Here is a 22,833-nt window from a genome sequence, read left to right on the forward strand (position 1 = left end):
GAGTGCTTGAGCTCCTCAATGTCTCTTCCTTGTCTTTGTTGCTCCTCTCTCATGATTCTTTGATCTTCTCTTATTTCATGGAGGAGGATGGAATGTTCTTGGTGCTCCACCCTTAGTTGTCCCATGTTGGAACTCAATTCTCCTAGGGAGGTGTTCAGTTGCTCCCAATAGTTTTGTGGAGGAAAGTGCATCCCTTGAGGCATCTCAGCGATTTCATGATGAGAGGGGTCTCTTGTTTGCTCCATCCTCTTCTTAGTGATGGGCTTGTCCTCATCAATAGGGATGTCTCCCTCTATGTCAACTCCAACTGAATAACAGAGGTGACAAATAAGATGAGGAAAGGCTAACCTTGCCAAGGTAGAGGACTTGTCCGCCACCTTATAAAGTTCTTGGGATATCACCTCATGAACTTCTATTTCTTCTCCAATCATGATGCTATGAATCATGATAGCCCGGTCTATAGTAACTTCGGACCGGTTGCTAGTGGGAATGATTGAGTGTTGGATAAACTCCAACCATCCCATAGCCACGGGCTTGAGGTCATGCCTTCTCAATTGAACCGGCTTTCCTCTTGAATCTCTCTTCCATTGGGCGCCCTCTTCACAAATGACTGTAAGGACTTGGTCCAACCTTTGATCAAAGTTGACCCTTCTAGTGTAAGGGTGTTCATCTCCTTGCATCATGGGCAAGTTGAATGCTAACCTTACATTTTCCGGACTAAAATCCAAGTATTTCCCCCGAACCATAGTAAGCCAATTCTTTGGGTCCGGGTTCACACTTTGATCATGGTTCTTGGTGATCCATGCATTGGCATAGAACTCTTGAACCATTAAGATTCCGACTTGTTGAATGGGGTTGGTAAGAACTTACCAACCTCTTCTTTGGATCTCGTGTCGGATCTCTGGATATTCACTCTTTTTGAGTTTGAAAGGGACCTCGGGGATCACCTTCTTCAAGGCCACAACTTCATAGAAGTGGTCTTGATGCACCATTGAGATGAATCTCTCCATCTCCCATGACTCGGAGGTGGAAGCTTTTGCCTTCCCTTTCCTCTTTCTAGAGGTTTCTCCGGCCTTGGATGCCATAAATGGTTATGGGAAAACAAAAAGCAATGCTTTTACCACACCAAACTAAAAAGGTTTGCTCGTCTTCGAGCAAAAGAGAAAAGAAGAGAGTAGAAGAAGAAGAGATGAAGGAGATGGAAATGGCTTTGTGGTTCGGCCAAAGGGGGAGAAGTAGTGTTTAGGTTGTGTGAAAATGAAGGAGTGAAGATGGGTTTATATAGGGGTGAAGAGAGGGGTAGGGTTTCGGTTATGGGAGGGTGGGTTTGGGAGGGAAAGTGTTTTGAATTTGAATGGTGAGGTAGGTGGGGTTTTATGAAGGATGGATGTGAGTGGTGAAGAGAAAGATGGGATTTGATAGGTGAAGTGTTTTTTTGGGGAAGAGGTGTTGAGGTGATTGGTGAATGGGTGAAGAAGAGAGAGAGTGGTGGGGTAGGTGGGGATCCTGTGGGGTCCACAGATCCTGAGGTGTCAAGGAAAAGTCATCCCTGCACCAAGTGGCGAGCAAAATTGCTCCATGTGCCAATTCTGGCGTTAAACGCCGGGCTGGTGCCCATTTCTGGCGTTTAACGCCAAGTTCTTTCCCTTTTCTGGCGTTTAACGCCAGTCTGGTGCCCCTTTCTGGCGTTAAACGCCCAGAAATGGTGCCAGACTGGGCGTTAAACGCCCATCTGCTAGCCTTACTGGCGTTTAAACGCCAGCAAGATATTCCTCCAGGGTGTGCTATTTTTCTTTCTGTTTTAGCTTTTTCAATTAATTTTGTGACTTCTCATGATCATCAACTTACAGAAAACATAACAAAGGAAAATAGATAAAATATAACATTGGGTTGCCTCCCAACAAGCGCTTCTTTAATGTCAGTAGCTTGACAGAGGGCTCTCATGGAGCCTCACAGATGCTCAGAGCAATGTTGGAACCTCCCAACACCAAACTTAGAGTTTGAATGTAGGGGTTCAACACCAAACTTAGAAGTTGGTTGTGGCCTCCCAACACCAAACTTAGAAGTTGACTGTGGGGGCTCTATTTGACTCTGTTTTGAGAGAAGCTCTTCATGCTTCCTCTCCATGATGACAGAGGGATATCCTTGAGCCTCAAACACAAAGGATTCTCCATTCACTTGAATGATCAATTCTCCTCTATCAACATCAATCACAGCCTTTGCTGTGGCTAGGAAGGGTCTGCCAAGGATGATGGATTCATCCATGCACTTCCTAGTCTCTAGGACTATGAAATCAGCAGGGATGTAATGGTCTTCAACCTTTACCAGAACATCCTCTACAAGTCCATGAGCTTGTTTTCTTGAATTGTCTGCCATCTCTAGTGAGATTTTTGCAGCTTGCACCTCAAAGATCCCTAGCTTCTCCATTACAGAGAGAGGCATGAGGTCTACACTTGACCCTAGGTCACACAAGGCCTTCTTGAAGGTCATGGTGCCTATGGTACAAGGTATTGAAAACTTCCCAGGATCCTGTCTCTTTTGAGGTAATTTCTGTCTAGACAAGTCATCCAGCTCTTTGGTGAGCAGAGGGGGTTCATCCTCCCAAGTCTCATTTCCAAATAACTTGTCATTTAGCTTCATGATTGCTCCAAGGTATTTAGCAACTTGCTCTTCAGTGACATACTCATCCTCTTCAGAGGAAGAATACTCATCAGAGCTCATGAATGGCAGAAGTAAATCCAATGGGATCTCTATGGCTTCAGTGTGAGCCTCAGATTCCCATGGTTCCTCATTGGGGAACTCATTGGAGGCCAGTGGACGTCCATGGAGGTCTTCCTCAGTAGCGTTCACTGCCTCTCCCTCCTCTCTAAATTTGGCCATGTTGATGGCCTTGCACTCTCCTTTTGGATTTTCTTCTGTATTATTTGGAAGAGTACTAGGAGGGAGTTCAGTAATTTTCTTGCTCAGCTGACCCACTTGTGCCTCCAAATTTCTAATGGAGGACCTTGTTTCAGTCATGAAACTTTGAGTGATTTTGATTAGATCAGAGACCATGGTTGCTAAGTCAGAGTTGTTCTGCTTAGAACTCTCTGTCTGTTGCTAAGAAGATGATGGAAAAGGCTTGCTATTGCTAAACATGTTTCTTCCACCATTATTGTTGTTGAAACCTTGTTGAGGTCTCTGTTGATCCTTCCATGAGAGATTTGGATGATTTCTCCATGAAGGATTATAGGTGTTTCCGTAGGGGTCTCCCATGTAATTCACCTCTTCCATTGAAGGGTTCTCAGGATCATAAGCTTCTTCTTCAGATGAAGCTTCCTTAGTACTGCTTGGTGCATTTTGCATTCTAGACAGACTTTGAGAAATCATATTGACTTGCTGAGTCAATATTTTGTTCTGAGCCAATATGGCATTCAGAGTGTCAATCTCAAGAACTCCTTTCTTCTGATTTGTCCCATTGTTCACAGGATTTCTTTCAGAAGTGTACATGAATTGGTTATTTGAAACCATTTCAATTAGTTCTTGAGCTTCTGTAGGCGTCTTCTTCAGATAAAGAGATCCTCCAGCAGAGCTATCCAAAGACATCTTGGACAGTTCAGACAGACCATCATAGAAAATACCTATGATGCTCCATTCAGAAAGCATGTTAGAGGGACACTTTCTGATTAATTGTTTGTATCTTTCCCAAGCTTCATAGAGGGATTCTCCTTCCTTCTGTCTGAAGGTTTGGACTTCCACTCTAAGCTTACTCAATTTTTGAGGTGGAAAGAACTTTGCCAAGAAGGCATTGACTAGCTTTTCCCAAGAGTTCAGGCTTTCTTTAGGTTGTGAGTCCAACCATATCCTAGCTCTGTCTCTTACAGCAAAAGGGAATAGCATAAGTCTGTAGACCTCAGGGTCAACCCCATTAGTCTTGACAGTGTCACAGATTTGCAAGAATTCAGCTAAAAACTGATGAGGATCTTCCAATGGAAGTCCATGAAACTTGCAATTCTGTTGCATTAGAGAAACTAATTGAGGCTTAAGCTCAAAGTTGTTTGCTCCAATGGCAGGGATATATATGCTTCTCCCATACAAGTCGGGAGTAGGTGCAGTAAAGTCACCCAGCACCTTCCTTGCATTGTTGGCATTGTTGTTGTTTTCGGCTGCCATGTTTCCTTCTTCTTTGAAGATTTCTGTTAGGTCCTCTACAGAGAGTTGTGCCTTAGCTTCTCTTAGCTTTCGCTTCAAGGTCCTTTCAGGTTCAGGGTCAGCCTCAACAAGAATGCTTTTGTCTTTGCTCCTGCTCATATGAAAGAAAACAAAACAAGAAAATATGGAATCCTCTATGTCACAGTATAGAGATTCCTTGAGGTGTCAGAGGAAAAGAAAAATAGAAGGCACAAGTAGAAGAATTCGAACTTATCAAGAGAGATGGAGTTTGAATTGTTCATTGAGGAATAGTGTTAGTCCATAAATAGAAGGATGTGAGAAGAAGGGAAGAAATTTTCGAAAATATTAAAAAGATTTAAAAAGACATTTTGAAAAACACTAATTGATTTTTGAAAACCAAGGGTGGAGAAGAAATCAATTGATTTTTGAAAAAGATTTTGAAATTAGAAATCAACAAGATATGATTGAAAACTATTTTGAAAAAGATGTGATTTAAGAAGATATGATTTGAAAAACAATTTAAAAAGATTTGATTTTGAAAATTAATGACTTGCCTAACAAGAAAAGATATGATTCAAACATTAAACCTTTCTCAACAGAAAAGGCAACATACTTGAAATGTTGAACCAAATCATTAATTGATAGCAAGTATTTTTGAAAATGGAAAGGAATTGATTTTGAAAAAGATTTGATTGAAAAGATATGATTTGAAAAAGATTTGATTTTGAAAAGATTTTGAAAACTAAAAAAAATTTGATTTGAAAACAAAATCTTCCCTCTTGTGCCATCCTGGCGTTAAACGCCCAGAATGGTGCACATTCTGGCGTTTAACGCCCAAAGCACTACCCTTTTGGGTGTTAAACGCCCAGCCAGGCACCCTGGCTGGCGTTTAAATGCCAGTTTGCCTTCCTCACTGGGCATTTTGAACGCCCAGCTTTTTCTGTGTAATTCCTCTGCAGTATGTTCTGAATCTTCAATTCTCTGTATTATTGACTTGAAAAGACACAAATTAAAAATATTTTTGGATTTTTTTTAATAATGAGGAATAATCAAAATGCAACTAAAATCAAATAAATAATGCATGCAGACACCAAACTTAGCAGTTTGTATACTACTGACACTAACAAAATGAGAATGCATATGCGACACATAAACACTCAAGTCAAGAGAATTTAAAAATTAGAGCAATGAAATCGTCAAGAACATCTTGAAGATCACTTAAGACACATGAATGAATGCAAGAAGAATAGAAACATGCAATTGACACCAAACTTAAAATTAGGCACTAGACTCAAACAAGAAACATAAAATATTTTTGGTTTTTATGATTTTGTAAATTTTTTTTGTGCTTTTTCGAAAATTAAGTGGAAGAGAAAATAAAGATATCAAAATTATTAATGAGAATTCCAGGAATCATTGCAATGCTAGTCTAAGACTCCGGTCCAGGAATTAGACATGGCTTCATAGCCAGCCAAGCTTTCAAAGAAAGCTCCGGTCCAAAACACTAGACATGGCCAATGGCCAGCCAAGCCTTAGCAGATCATTGCTCCAACATCAAGATTGATAGAAATCAACAAGCTCTTGTGATGATAAGTTGAAACCTCGGTCCAATAAAATTAGACATGGCTTCACAACCAGCCAGACTTCAACAGATCATCATGAAACTCTAGAATTCATTCTTAAGAATTCTGAAAAAAATACCTAATCTAAGCAACAAGATGAACCGTCAGTTGTCCAAACTCAAACAATTCCCGGCAACGGCGCCAAAAACTTGGTGCATGAAATTGTGATCAATACTTTTTCACAACTCAATTAATCCCCGGTGATGAACCCAAAAACTTGGTGTTCAATACCATGGCATAAACACAACTTCGCACAACTAACCAGCAAGTGTACTGGGTCGTCCAAGTAATAAACCTTACGCGAGTAAGGGTCGATCCCACAAAGATTGTTGGTATGAAGCAAGCTATGGTCACCTTGTAAATCTTAGTCAGGCAAACTCAAATGGTTATGAATGATGAATAAGACATAAAGATAAAGATAGAGATACTTATGCAATTCATTAGTGGGAATTTCAGATAAGTGTATGGAGATGCTGCGTTCCTTCCGTCTCTCTGCTTTCCTACTGTCTTCATCCAATCCTTCTTACTCCTTTCCATGGCAAGCTGTATGCAAGGGTTTCACCGTTGTCAGTGGCTACCTCCCATCCTCTCAGTGAAAATGTTCAACGCACCCTGTCACGGCACGGCTATTCATCTGTCGGTTCTCAATCAGGTTGGAATAGAATCCAGTGATTCTTTTGCGTCTGTCACTAACGCCCAGCCTTCAGGAGTTTGAAGCTCGTCACAGTCATTCAATCACTGAATCCTACTCAGAATACCACAGACAAGGTTTAGACCTTCCGGATTCTCTTGAATGCCGCCATCAATTCTAGCTTATACCACAAAGATTTCGGTTAAAGAATCCAAGAGATATCCATTCAATCTAAGGTAGAACGGAGGTGGTTGTCAGGTACGCATTCATAGGTGAGAATGATGATGAGTGTCACGGATCATCACATTCATCAAGTTGAAGAACAAGTGATATCTTAGAACAAGAACAAGCGGAATTGAATAGAAGAACAATAGTAATTGCATTAACACTCGAGGTACAGCAGAGCTCCACACCTTAATCTATGGTGTGTAGAAACTCCACCGTTGAAAATACATAAGAACAAGGTCTAGGCATGGCCGAATGGCTAGCCTCCCAAAGAGGGTTCAATCATAATAACATGATCAAAAGATGATCTAGAGATCTAAAGTGATCAAAAGATGAAAATACAATAGTAAAAGGTCCTACTTATAGAGAACTAGTAGCCTAGGGTTTACAGAGATGAGTAAATGACATAAAAATCCACTTTCGGGCCCACTTGGTGTGTGCTTGGGCTGAGCATTGAAGCATTTTAGTGTAGAGACTTCTCTTGGAGTTAAACGCCAGCTTTTATGCCAGTTTGGGCGTTTAACTCCCATCCTTGTGCCAGTTCCGGCGTTTAACGCTGGGAATTCTGATGGTGACATTGAACGCCGGTTTGGGCCATCAAATCTTAGGCAAAGTATGGACTATCATATATTGCTGGAAAGCCCAGGATGTCTACTTTCCAACATCATTAAGAGCGCGCTAACTGGGCTTCTGTAGCTCCAGAAAATCCACTTTGAGTGCAGGGAGGTCAGAATCCAACAGCATCTGCAATCCTTTTTAGTCTCTGAATCAGATTTTTGCTCAGGTCCCTCAATTTCAGCCAGAAAATACCTGAAATCACAGAAAAACACACAAACTCATAGTAAAGTCCAGAAAAGTGAATTTTAACTAAAAACTAATAAAAATATACTAAAAACTAACTAAAACATACTAAAAACAATGCCAAAAAGCGTATAAATTATCCGCTCATCAGTCACGCTGATGAGCTTTTCTGGTGGGGCGATGTGAAAGTTGGCATGCTTCTGGCATGGTGGGCATGTCCTCACAAAATCTGTAGCCTCCTTTTGTAGAGTTGGCCAATAGAATCCCGCCCGGAGTATCTTTTTGGTGAGGGCTTGCGCTCCGAGATGATTACCACAAATGCCGCTGTGCACTTCCTCCAAGACTTCCTTTGTGTTAGAAGTCGGTACGCATTTTAGTAAAGGTGTTGATATCCCTCTTTTGTATAGTGTGTTGTTTATGATAGTGTAGTACTGTGCCTCCCTTTTTAGCCTTTATCCCTCTTTTGTATAGTGTGTTGTTTATGATAGTGTAGTACTGTGCCTCCCTTTTTAGCCTTTTTGCCTCCTTTTCATCTGTAGGGAGTGCTTCTGTTTTGAGGTAATTTATTATGGGGGTCATCCATCCTTGATCCTGGCCTATTATGGCTAGGACTTCTTCTTCCGATATTGACGGGTTCTGTAGTATCTCTTGGATGAGACTTCTATTGTTGCCCCCTGGTTTGGTGCTGGCTAATTTTGAAAGTGTATCAGCTCGGACATTTTGCTCACGGGGAATGTGGTAGATCCTGTATTCTCCGAGTTGTCCGAGCTGTTCTTTGGTTCTATCCAAATATTTTTTCATGATCGGGTCTTTAGCTTGGTAGCTTCCTGTTATTTGTGAGGTAACGACTTGTGAGTCACTGTAGATGTTGAGTTTCCGAGCTCCAACCTCCCTAGTCAGCTTCAAACCGGCTAGTAGCGCTTCGTATTCCGCTTGATTGTTCGAGGCCGGGAATCCGAATTTAAGAGAGAGCGCAAGTTGAGTTCCTTGGTTGCTTTCGATTATCACACCCGCACCGCTTCCTGTTTTATTTGAGGATCCGTTGACGTATATGTTCCACTCTATGGGGATTTCCGGGATGTCTGTGAATTCTGCGATAAAATTGGCCAGGTGTTGTGATTTGATGGCTGTCCGTGCCTCATATTGGAGGTCGAACTCGGACAACTCGATTGCCCATTATAGGATTCTTCCTGCCAGATCTGTTTTCTGTAATATCCCTTTTATGGGCTGGTTGGTCCGAACTTTGATGATATGTGCCTGGAAGTATGGGCGAAGTCACCGGGATGTGAGTATCAGAGCGTATGCAAATTTTTCTATTTTCTGGTAGTTCAGCTCTGACCCCTGTAGTGCTTTACTAATGAAGTAGACGGGTTGTTGTCCTCTTTCGTCTTCTCGAATCAGCGCTGAGGTTATTGCCCGACTTCCTACTGCGAGGTATAGTATGAGCGATTCTCCCTCTTGTGGTCGAGATAGGATAGGTGGTTGCCCCAAGAATTCTTTGAAGTCTTTGAAGGCTTGTTCACATTCCGCTGTCCATTCGAAGTTCTTTCCCTTCTTTAAGGTAGCGTAGAAAGGGAGGGATCTTATCGCTGATCCTGCTAGGAATCTGGACAAGGCTGCCAACCTTCCATTGAGCTGTTGTACCTCTTTGACGCAGGTTGGGCTCTTCATGTTGAGTATGGTCTGGCATTTATCTGGATTTGCCTTGATTCCCCTTTGTGTGATCATAAATCCTAAAAATTTACCTGCTTCTACTGCGAAGGTGCATTTAGCCGGGTTGAGTCACATGCTGTGCTTCCTTATGGTATCGAATACTTGAATCAAATCGGTTAGCAATGTCTCTTCGCTTTGTGTCTTTATCAACATGTCATCCACGTAGACCTCCATAATTTTTCCGATGTGATCTGAGAAGACTTTATTCATTAGCCTTTGATAAGTGTCTCCTGCGTTTTTCAGGCCAAAAGGCATCACGATGTAGCAATAATTTGCCTTAAGTGTAAGAAATGAGGTCTTTTCTTGGTCTGCGGATACATTGGTATCTAGTTGTACCCTGAGTATGCGTCCATGAATGAGAGATACTTGTATCCTGATGAAGCATCTACTAGAGTGTCGATGCTTGGGAGTGGGTAAGGATCTTTTGGGCAGGCTTTGTTGAGGTCGGTGTAGTTGGTGCACATTCGCCACTTCCCATTTGATTTTTTTACCAAAACGACGTTTGCTAGCCATAGTGGGTATTTGACTTCCCTTATGAACCCTGCCTCTAGTAGTGCTTGTACTTGTTCTTCTACAGCCTGAGATTGTTCTAGCCCAAGTTTTCTTCGTCTTTGTTGTATCGGTCGGGATCCCGGGTAGACTGCCAACTTGTGGCTCATTAGTTTGGGATCTATGCCCGGCATGTCGGCAGCTTTCCATGCGAAGAGATCAACATTATCTCACAGAAACTGTATCAATGATTCTTTTGCATCTCCTTTCAGAATCGTGCCAATATTAGTTGTTTTATTCGAGGTGTCTCCAATCTGGACTCTTTCTACTTCTCCCTCGGGTTGTGGTCGGAGCTCTTCTCGTCTCTGAGCTCCACCGAGCTCGATTGTGTGGAACTCTCTTGCTTCGCCTCGGAGGTTTAGACTTTCGTTGTAATAGCGACGCACCATCTTTTGATCTGCTTTTATTGTAGCTATCCCTTCTGTAGTTGGAAATTTCATACATAGATGCGGAGTCGAAACTATTGCGCCGAGCTGATTTAACGTTGTCCGACCTATCAGGGCATTGTAGGCTGAGCTTACGTCGACCACAATGTAGTCTATCTTGAGTGTTTTAGATTGGTTCCCCTTCCCGAAAGTTGTATGCAGTGACACGTATCCCAGTGGTTGAACTGGGACATCTCCCAGTCCGAACAGACTGTTTGGGTATGCTCTTAGCTCTTTCTCTTCTAGGTCGAGTTTGTCGAAGGCAGTTTTGAATAAGATGTCGGCAGAGCTTCCCTGGTCGATTAGTGTGCGGTGGAGGTTGGCGTTTGCCAATATGATCGTGATGACCATGGGGTCGTCGTGCACGTGATGATTCCAGATGCATCTTCTTTGGTAAACGTGATTGCCGGGATGTCTGGCGTCTCCTTCTGTCCTTCGATATGGTATACCTCTTTGAGGTGTCGCTTGCGGAATGATTTGGAGATTCCTCCCCTAGCAAATCCGCCGTGTATCACGTGGACATGTCTTTCTGGTGTGCGAGGCGATTGTTCAGATCGTCCGACGTCCTCATCCCTCCTTCTTTTCCTTGGTTCTTCGTCCCGGTTGGCCAAGAACCGATCTAACTTTCCTTCTCGTACTAATTTTTCTATGACATTTTTCAAGTCGAAATATTCGTTGGTGGAATGCCCTCGAAGTCGGTGATATTCACAGTACTCATTTCAATTTCCGCCTCCTCTTTTGCCTTTAAGTGGCCGAGCTGGAGGGATTTTTTCCGTATGGCAGACTTCTTTGTAAACGTCTACCAAGGATACCCTAAGAGGGGTGTAGTTGTGATATTTCTTGATTTTCTCTCCGGAGCGATCTTCCTTTTTTTGGATTCTTTATCTCGGTAGGCAGAACCGAACCTTGAGGCTTCGCCAAGTCGAGAATTTTCCTCCATGTTAATGTACTTCTGCGCTCATTCTTGTACTTCATCTAGGGATGTCGGGTATCTTTTTGATATAGATTGGCTGAATGGTCCTTCTCGCAGGCCATTTATGAGGCCCATGATGGCAGCTTCTGTTGGTAGATTTTGTATGTCCATGCATGTTTTGTTGAATCTCTCCATGTAGTTGCGAAGACTTTCTCGGTCTCCTTGCTTGATCCCGAGTAAGCTGGGTGCGTGTTTGGCTTTGTCCTTTTGTATGGAGAATCAAGCCAGGAACTTTTTGGCCAGGTCGTCGAAACTCGAGATGGATTTTGGAGGTAGGTTGTCGAACCATTTAATGGCTGTCTTGGTGAGAGTTGTTGGAAAGGTTTTGCAACGAACTGCATTTGAGGCATCGGTGAGGTACATTCTACTTCTGAAGTTGCTGAGATGATGGTTGGGGTCGGAGGTACCGTCATATAGAGTCATATCCGGAAGCTTGAAATCTTTCGGAATTTTGGTTTTCATAATTTCTCTGGTAAATGGATCTTGATCTTTCTGAGAACTATCCTCCGTGGATGGTCGAGTAGCTTTGGTTTTGAGATCAGCTTCGAGTTTTATAAGCTTATCTTCTAATTCTCGGCGCCACCTTATTTCCCGGCGTAGATCTTCTTCTTTTTCACGTCGATGTTGGGCTTCTTTCTCAAGTTGCTCCAATCGATTTTGAAGTGTTTCTATTACTCCTGGATTTGATGAATTTTTGTCTCCGTGGGTTTCTGGAGTAGCTTTGAGTACTGTGTCCGCATTTTTATGCGGCGTTCTGTCTTCCAAACCTGAATCATGGTCGTTGTCATGGTCATCCGCCATGTTAATGGGATGACTTCCAGATCCCCGGCAACGGCGTCAATGTTCCGAGGGTTACCTGAAACTGTAGGTCGATCTCGGACGAGATCTTCTGTGTTGGTCGGAGCCGACATGTCCGGCAGGTGTACGGTGGTCGGAACTGATGTGTCCGATTTGTTGGACTTGGTGGTGGTGCTGATCCTGTGTCCCCGGAGGGTGGGGAGTACCTGCAAGGGACTCCGATGCTTAAGTTAGCAAGGGTATTAAGCAAGTATTGAGTAGAATCAGAGTATGAGTTATACCTAGGTGCTTCAGTGTATTTATAATGGTGAGAAGTGACCTTTCTAGATAAGATAAGTTAGTTATCTTTGGGTGAGGTCAGCTTATCTTCAACGGGACCGCCTTTATCTCTGTAGGCTGGGATTGCCTCTGGATTTGGGTCGTGTTCCTCTATTTGGGCCCTTTATTTGGGCTTTCCTGTTGATTTGGCCGAGCTCTTTGAGAAGAGGTCGGATAGTCTGACCTGAAAAGGTCGGTCGCCTTGTCACTAAACATCCCGGGTCGGTCATCTCGACCCAGGGTATGAACACCAATGCTCTTTGTTTTCGAAAATTTTGGAGGGAAAACAACAACGCACACCAAACTTAAAAATTTTAAGATCAAAATACAAAGAAGACTCAAGAACACCTTGAAGACTCACAAGAACAACAAGAACAAAAGATAGAACACCAAACTTAAAATTTTTAGAAAACCACAATAAAATTTTCAAAAATTAAAGAAAAATTAACAAGAGAACACCAAACTTAAAGTTTGGAACAAGATTTAATCAAAGAAAAATTATTTTTAAAAAGATTTTAAAAAGGAAAGCTCAAAGGGGCAACTATTCCCAAGAAAATAGACACATTTAACAAATGCAAGGATTGAACAAATAAAAATATTTTTTTTATGACAAAAACACAAAGGACACCAAACTTAAAACATACAACTAGACTCAATGAAAAACTAACAATTAATAAAGAAAAATAATATTTTTGAAGAAAATTTTTTTAAAAGGAATAATAAAAGATGCAATTCTAGTGACTCTAAACTAAAAAGACAAATTTTTCCTAATCTAAGCAACAAGATTCACTGTCAGTTGTTCAAACTCAAACAATCTCCGGCAACAACACCAAAAACTTGGTGCACAAAAATTACACCACACTATGTAATTCCGCACAACTAACCAGCAAGTGCACTGGGTCATCCAAGTAATACCTTACGTGAGTAAGGGTCGAATCCCACGGAGATTGTTGGCTTGAAGCAAGCTATGGTTATCTTATTATTCTTAGTCAAGATACCAATAAGGTTCTTTAGTTTCAATTGTAAAAAGTGAAAGAGCATAAAATAAGTAATTGTTACGCAGTAATGGAGAATGTGTTGGAGTTTTGGAGATGCTTTGTCTTCTGAATCTTTGCTTTCCACCTATCTTCTTCTTCATGCACGCAAGGTTCCTCCTATGGCAAGCTATGTGTTGGTGGATCACCGTTGTCAATGGCTACCATCCGTCCTCTCAGTGAAAATGGTTCAAATGCGCTGTCACCGCACGGCTAATCATCTGTCAGTTCTCGATCATGTCGGAATAGGATCCATTGATCCTTTTGCGTCTGTTACTACGCCCAACACTCGCGAGTTTGAAGCTCGTCACAGTCATCCAATTCTTGAATCCTACTTGGAATACCACAGACAAGGTTTAGACTTTCCGGATTCTCAAGGATGCTGCCAATGGATTCTAGCTTATACCACGAAGACTCTGATTAAGGAATCCAAGAGATACTCATTCAATCTAATGTAGAACAGAGGTGATTGTCAGGCACGCGTTCATAGGTTGAGAATGGTGATGAGTGTCACGGATCATCACCTTCTTCATATTGAAGTGCGAATGAACATCTTAGATAGAAACAAGCGTGTTTAAATAGAAAACATAAATAATTACATTAATTCATCAAGACGCTGTAGAGCTCCTCACCCCCAACAATGGAGTTTAGAGACTCATGCCGTCAAAGAGTACAAAGTTCAGATATAAAAATGTCATGAGATACAAAATAAGTCTCTAAAAGTTGTTTAAATACTAAACTAGTAACTTAGGTTTATAGAAAATGAGTAAACTAAGATGGATAGTGCAGAAATCCACTTCTGGGGCCCACTTGGTGTGTGCTAGGGCTGAGACTTAAGCTTCTCACGTGCCTGGGCTGTTTCTGGAGTTAAACATCATGTTGTAACCTGCTTTTGGCGTTTAACTCCAACTTGCAACCTATTTTTGGCATTCAACGCCAGAATGCAACATAAAACTGGCGTTAAACGCCAGTTTACGTCATTTGTCTTCGGGCAAAGTATGGACTATTATATATTTCTAGAAAGCCCCAGATGTCTACTTTCCAACCCAATTGAGAGCGCGCCAATTGGACTCCTGTAGCTCCAAAAAGTCCATTCCGAGTGCAGGGAGGTCAGAATCCAACAACATCAGTAGTCCTTTTTCAGCCTGAATCATATTTTTGCTTAGCTCCCTCAATTTCAGCCAAAAAATATCTGAAATCACAGAAAAATACAAAAACTCATAGTAAAGTCCAGAAATATGAATTTTCCCTAAAAACTAATAAAAATATACTAAAATCTATATGAAATTACCCCCAAAAAGCGTATAAAATATCCGTTCATCACTCACCCCCCTACATTTTTCCCCTTTTCAGGATATGGGCGCAGAAGTCATGAAAAGTTTATTTATTTGTTATTGAGATGCTCTACATTGCTTTAGATTATTATTTTTGTACCCTCGCCTTTATCTTGATATATTTTGTAAGAGGGAAAGGAATTGTACTGGATAATTCTTGTAATATTATATATATATATATGGATGTATCCTTTATGAGTTTTTGTAAGTTGTATGGTATGTATGGATGCACGTTGTATAGTAAGAGTATTGTTGGGAGCGGTTTTACGGTTTAAAGTTTTAAACAGGCTCATATTTTAGTATTAAATAGTATAAGTGTCGTCATAATGTCCGAGCTATCAGAGTCGCGTAGCCGGAAGCGTGAGCTTTGGTAGTTGGGGTGTTACATATAGAATACACATTAAAATATATAATACAAATTTAAATAAATTAAACTACACATATATTTATACACAAATATATAGTGACTGATTTTTTTCTATAAATAGTAATTTATAGCTTTATTTATGCTAAACAATTTTAAAGTAGTTCAACCCTTTAAATCAACAAAAAAATATCAGAAAAAATATATACATAAAAATAGAGAATCTTACAAATTTACTGTATTTCACATCTAAATGTATCGTTATAAAGTCTTCTTCTTGGACTCTATTGGCTCTCATGAAAAAATATTTATGATATGACATAAACAAATTTTATAAAATAAAATTATCTAAAATTTAATACACTTCTTATTTTTAAAATTAAAACAAAAGTTTATTAATTTAAATTTCTATTTTTGTTGGTCAGGATTAATTTAAATTTCTAAGAGAAATAATTTAGGAGTGATTGTCTTAAATTACGTATGTTCTGATCAATTTTATCATGAACATAATCATTGTTACATGTACCTTTCATCAGATATAAATTCATTTGACAATCTTACTTCTGTATACTTATTGTCCTTCTATAGTGCCATCAATAAGTTTAAGAGTGATAGTAGCGAGCATGAAATCAACAGTGCATTCATGCTCAGCTTCGTAGTGTTGGAAATTGAAAAAAAAAACTCAAAATCATAACATTAAAAACAAATCATTTTTGCGACTATATTTATGATAATTTAAAAAATTTTCCAAAATTTCTAAGGGAAATAAATTAGGAATGATTTTATTAAGTCACGTATGTTTATATCAATTTGGTCATTGTTAAAATCATCGTCACATGTACCTTTCATCAGATATAAACTCGTATATGCAATTCTGTTTTCGTATTTATCTTATCCATCTATAGTGCCATTAATAAGTTCAAAGGTAATGGCAGTAAGCATGAAATTAACAGTTGCACCTTGAGTGGGAGATTATAGGAGGCCATGCATTTTTCAAAGGATGGTCACTCTTTTATTATTGATTTTTTGTAAAAAATTTATTTTAAAGGGGGCCACTGCCTCCCTCCATAGTAGAAACCTTCGCCCCTACTTTTTGTAAGTCATAATTGAAAGAATTATATAATTTACATGTCTCTGTAAGTTAATTATTATTTAATTTTTTGTATATAATTATTGTTTGATATGACTCTATGGTCATTAGTCTAATTCTCATAAAATATTTCTAATTTAAGTGAAATTTTAAATTTTTATAAAATCCTTTAATACATTATCTTCAAATTAGTTTTACGAAGATTTTTAATCGACTTTTAATGTACTAATGTGTAACAAAAATTTTGCAAAACCTCTATATACATTGTACATTTTCTGTTTAAAATATTAAAAAGTATCGTTAAATTGTGTTTTATCTCCGGTCTTTAAAACTAAATTAATATTTTACCCTAAAATACTTTATTGATCACTAATTTTATCAAACTTTTTTATTGCCAAAATACTACTTATACAGATCGAGAAAAAATTCTCAAGTAAGAGAGAACCCCTCTTTTTTCTCCTTTTTTTTATTTTTTCACAATGAAATTTAAAATTGAGACAACATAAAAGTACTAGAGATCATATTCTAACCACCTAAATGGTACTAACTGAGTTAATCTCAATTGCATGAAAGAACATTTATTAAATATGACATAAATGAAAACCTTAGTGTTTACTGTCTGATACTCTCATTTATTATTCAATTTTTCCTTTTATATTTTCATTTTTGACTGATAATGTGAAGGCGAAGTAGAATTATTCTTTAGACCATTAACAGTTGCATACTAATTTTTTTGTGATTTTTCATCTGCTTTTTTGGTCTCCGATTTCATCCCTCCTACTTGCCGCACTTCTCGTCTCTTATCATCTGTTTCACAAAAATTTTTTAATTAATTCTCAATTATTTTAATAAATTAAATTCAAATAATCATACTAACATATTCAATATATCAATTAAAGAAAATATTATTCCAAAAAGGTAATGCTACTGTAAACAATTAAGTTTTGGTAAAGAGTAAAAATTATTTTTCTTTGGAAAAAGAAACTCACAAAAAAATATTACCATGAGTAATGCATATGTTTTTTACAAATTTAGTAAAATTTTTCACTCTTTACCGAATTCGATTTTTTATCACAAATTTTTTTTTAATATTTTGATTTTTTTATGGGAAAAAAGCGAAAAAAGAAGAGAATTTGATTATATTTTTAAAGGAAGAATTTGAATATATTTTTATGGATCATATTATATACTAAAATCAACTAATAGTATAGAATACACATTAAAATATAAAATATGTATTTAAATAAATTAAACTACACATATATTTATACATAAATATATAATGACTGGTTTTTTTCTATAAATAGTAATTTATAACTTTATTTAGGCTAAACTATTTTAAAGTAGTTCAACCCATTAAATCAACAAAAATAGTCAAGAAAAGTATATACATAAAAATATAGAATCTTACAAATTTATTGTATTTCACATCTAAATGTATCGTTATAAAGTCTTCTTCTTGGACTCTATTGGCTCAAATGAAAAAATATTTATGATATGACATAAAAAATTTTATAAAAGAAAAATATCTAAAATTTAATACTCTTCTTATTTTTAAAATTAAAACAAAAGTTGATTAATTTAAATTTCTTTTTTTGTTGGTCAGGATTAATTTAAACTTCTAAGAGAAATAATTTAGGAGTGATTGTCTTAAATTACGTATGTTTTGATCAATTTCGTTGTGATCATAATCATTGTTACATGTACCTTTCATCAGATATAAATTCATTTGACAATCCTACTTCTATGTACTTATTGTCCTTCTAATGTACCATCAATAAGTTCAAGAGTGATAGTAGCGAGCATGGAATCAACAGTGCATTAATGCTCAACTTCGTAGTGTTGGCAATTGAAAAAAAAAACTCAAAATCATAACATTAAAAACAAATCATTTTTGCAACTATATTTATGATAATTTAAAAATTTTTCCCAAATTTCTAAGGGAAATAATTTATGAATTATTAAATTAAGTCACGTATGTTTATATCAATTTGGTCATTGTCAAAATTATTGTCACATGTACCTTTCATTAGATGTAAACTCGTATAGGCAATTCTGCTTTCGTGTTTATCTTATCCTTCTATCGCGACATTAATAAGTTCAAAGGTGATGGCAGCAAGCATGGGATTAACAGTTGCACCTTGATTGAGGGATTATAGGAGGCCATGCATTTTTCAAAAGACGGTCACTCTTTTATTATTAATTTTTTGTAAAAATATTATTTTAAAGGGGGCCACTGCCTCCCTCTATAGTAGAAACTGATGAGTTTGGAAAACTCAAAATTATTATGATGATGAACAAACATTATTGAAATAATTAATTACAAAATTATTGGTTTAATTTTTAACACATATTAATTAATAATTTTGTGATACAGGATTTCTTATTGGGCCGAACAGAAAAGCAAAATTATTGCAAGCCCAATATGCTTATAACCAATCAGCCTTGATCAATGTTTCCTATATTATATGGCTGAAGTAATTTGTGATTATTTAGGCCGAAATAAAAAAGAGAGATCCCAAGCCCAATAAAATTAATATTCAGCCTTATGTAATTCTTGTTATATGATTGATGGCTGAAAGGTTTTATCAGTTGGGCCAGTTTTACTTTTATTACAAAACCCAAATTATTCCTCATGCATGATCCAAATCCACTAAGTAAAGAAAGCAAAGTTCCATTACTTTTAACGGATCTCTTCTCTTTTCATGTGATGGAACTCAAAATTTTATTAAGAAGAGTTAATACATGCATGGGAACTATGAGAGAGAAAGTGTCATTGATTTAATTGATGGCATAATGAGACACGCTAATCTGCAAGGGAAGTAAAAGCAATCCTATTTCAATTAATTTGATTCATTTAATTTCTTTTACTTCTAGCTCTTTCTTCTCTCTCATCTATTTCCTCTCTTCGGTCACTTCAACATAAATTATAGAAGTCATGGAAGCTACAGAGAGCTACCGAAAAGAAGGAAAGGCACGCATCAAAACCATCATGATGATGCCAAGAAAACATAAAAAATGTAGTGGCTGATATTCTTATCACTTATGGTAAGATATGGTGATGAGATCTTAGCTTCTCCATACCAAAAATGATTAAAGAAGATTTTGGCCAGTAAGGAGAAGATCCTTGGAGGGATAGCTTATCTCTAATTCTGCTCAACCACCACAAGAAGTAGCTAGGGTGGCTACGTGATGGAAGAGGCAGAGATTAGAGCAGATGAAGTTATCATCATCATGAAGCATCAAGGGCCAGAAATTCATCTTGGAGAGCAAGCCAAGGATGGAGCGCTCGGATTGATGAAGATTGATGACCAAGGAAGGACTAGAGGTAATTGCATGTTGGGTTTTACATGAGTTATCTCTTTTCTCTCTGGCCGAACCGGTTCTGTTTTGAAGAAGAAGAAGTTTAGCTTGGTTTGTTTGGTTTCAATCTTGAAGGCTGGTGCACGAAATTGTGATCATCAATGGCGCCATCAACATGGTACGCTCAATTGCAATCTCAACTTTTTATCACAACTTCGCACAACTAACCAGCAAGTGTACTGGGTCGTCCAAGTAATAAACCTTACGCGAGTAAGGGTCGATCCCACAGAGATTGTTGGTATGAAGCAAGCTATGGTCACCTTGTAAATCTTAGTCAGGCAAACTCAAAGGGTTATGAATGATGAATAAAACATAAAGATAAAGATAGAGATACTTATGTAATTCATTGGTGGGAATTTCAGATAAGTGTATGAAGATGCTTGGTCCCTTCCGTCTCTCTGCTTTCCTACTGTCTTCATTCAATCCTTCTTACTCCTTTCCATGGCAAGCTGTATGCAAGGGTTTCACCGTTGTCAGTGGCTACCTCCCATCCTCTCAGTGGAAATGTTCAACGCACCCTGTCACGGCACGGCTATCCAGCTGTCGGTTCTCGATCATGTCGGAATAGAATCCAGTGATTCTTTTGCGTCTGTCACTAACGCCCCACAATCGCGAGTTTGAAGCTCGTCACAGTCATTCAATCATTGAATCCTGCTCAGAATACCACAGACAAGGTTTAGACCTTCCGGATCCTCTTGAATGCCGCCATCAGTTCTAGCTTATACCACGAAGATTTCGGTTAAAGAATCCAAGAGATAAACATTCAAGCCTTATTTGCTTGTAGAACAGAAGTGGTTGTCAGGCACTTGTTCATAAGTGAGAATGATGATGAGTGTCACATAATCATCACATTCATCATGTTCTTGGGTACAAATGAATTATCTTAGAACAAGAATAGGCTGAATTGAATAGAAGAACAATAGTAATTACATTAATACTCGAGGTACAGCAGAGCTCCACACCTTAATCTATGGTGTGTAGAAACTCCACCGTTGAAAATACATAAGAACAAGGTCTAGGCATGGCCGAATGCCAGCCTCCCAATGAGGGTTCAATCATAAAAACATGATCAAAAGATGAAAATACAATAGTAAAAGGTCCTACTTATAGAGAACTAGTAGCCTAGGGTTTACAAAAATGAGTAAATGACATAAAAATCCACTTCCGGGCCCACTTGGTGTGTGCTTGGGCTGAGCATTGAAGCATTTTCGTGTAGAGACTCTTCTTGGAGTTAAACGCCAGCTTTTGTGCCAGTTTGGGCGTTTAACTCCCATTCTTGTGCCAGTTCCAGCGTTTAACACTGGGAATTCTGATGGTGACTTTGAACGCCGGTTTGGGCCATCAAATCTTGGGCAAAGTATGGACTATCATATATTGCTGGAAAGCACAAGATATCTACTTTCCAACGCCGTTAAGAGCGCGACAATTGGGCTTCTGTAGCTCCAGAAAATTCACTTCGAGTGCAGGGAGGTCAGAATCCAACAGCATCTGCAGTCCTTTTCAGCCTCTGAATCAGATTTTTGCTCAGGTCCCTCAATTTCAGCCAGAAAATACCTGAAATCACAGAAAAACACACAAACTCATAGTAAAGTCCAGAAAAGTGAATTTTAACTAAAAACTAATAAAAATATACTAAAAACTAACTAGATCATACTAAAAACATACTAAAAACAATGCCAAAAAGCGTACAAATTATCCGCTCATCACAACACCAAACTTAAATTGTTGCTTGTCCTCAAGCAACTGAAAATCAAATAAGATAAAAAGAAGAGAATATGCAATGAATTCCAAAAACATCTATGAAGATCAGTATTAATTAGATGAGCGGGGCTTTTAGCTTTTTGCCTCTGAACAATTTTGGCATCTCACTCTATCCTTTGAAATTCAGAATGATTGGCTTCTTTAGGAACTCAGAATCCAGATAGTGTCATTGATTCTCCTAGTTAAGTATGATGATTCTTGAACACAGCTACTTATTGAGTCTTGGCCGTGGCCCAAAGCACTCTGTCTTCCAGTATTACCACCGGATACATACATGCCACAGACACATAATTGGGTGAACCTTTTCAGATTGTGACTTAGCTTTGCTAGAGTCCCCAATTAGAGGTGTCCAGGGTTCTTAAGCACACTCTTTTTTCCTTGGATCACACTTTTATTTCTTTCTTTTTTCTCTCTTTTTTTCTTTTTTTTCTCCTTTTTTTTCGTTTTTCTCCTTCTTTCTCCTTTTTTTTTTCTTTTTTTTTGTATTCACTGCTTTTTCTTGCTTCAAGAATCATTTTTATGATTTTTCAGATCCTCAGTAACATGTCTCCTTTTTCATCATTCTTTCAAGAGCCAACATTCATGAACCACAAATTCAAGATACATATGCACTGTTTAAGCATACATTCAGAAAACAAAAGTATTGCCACCACATCAAAATAATTAATCTGTTATAAAATTCAAAATTCATGCAATTCTTCTCTTTTTTTAATTAAGAACATTTTTCATTCAAGAAAGGCGATGGATTCATAGGACATTCATAACTTTAAGGCATAGACACTAAGACACTAATGATCACAAGACACAAACATAGCTAAACATAAGAATAATTTTCGAAAAACAGGAAAATAAAGAGCAAGGAAATTAAAGAACGGGTCCACCTTAGTGATGGCTGCTTGTTCTTCCTCTTGAAGATCCTATGGAGTGCCTGAGCTCCTCAATGTCTCTTCCTTGTCTTTATTGCTCCTCTCTCATGATTCTTTGATCTTCTCTAATTTCATGGAGGAGGACAGAGTGTTCTTGGTGCTCCACCCTTAGTTGTCCCATGTTGGAACTCAATTCTCCTAGGGAGGTGTTCAGTTGCTCCCAATAGTTTTGTGGAGGAAAGTGCATCCCTTGAGACATCTCAGGGATTTGATGATGAGAGGGGTCTCTTATTTGCTCCATCTTTTTCTTAGTGATGGGCTTGTCCTCATCAATGGGGATGTCTCCCTCTATGTCAACTCCAACTGAATAACAGAGGTGACAAATGAGATGAGGAAAGGCTAACCTTGCCAAGGTAGAGGACTTGTCCGCCACCTTATAAAGTTCTTGGGATATCACCTCATGAACCTCTATTTCTTCTCCAATCATGATGCTATGAATCATGATAGCCCGGTCTATAGTAACTTCGGACCGGTTGCTAGTGGGAATGATTGAGCGTTGGATAAACTCCAACCATCCCCTAGCCACGGGTTTGAGGTCATGCCTTCTCAATTGAACCGGCTTTCCTCTTGAATCTCTCTTCCATTGGGCGCCCTCTTCACAAATGTCTATGAGGACTTGGTCCAACCTTTGATCAAAGTTGACCCTTCTAGTGTAAGGATGTTCATCTCCTTGCATCGTGGGCAAGTTGAATGCCAACATTACATTTTCCGGACTAAAATCCAAGTATTTCCCCCGAACCATAGTAAGCCAATT

The sequence above is a fragment of the Arachis hypogaea genome, chromosome 2 (genome assembly GCF_003086295.3).
Source record: "Arachis hypogaea cultivar Tifrunner chromosome 2, arahy.Tifrunner.gnm2.J5K5, whole genome shotgun sequence".
In the NCBI taxonomy this organism is placed as follows: Eukaryota; Viridiplantae; Streptophyta; class Magnoliopsida; order Fabales; family Fabaceae; genus Arachis; species Arachis hypogaea.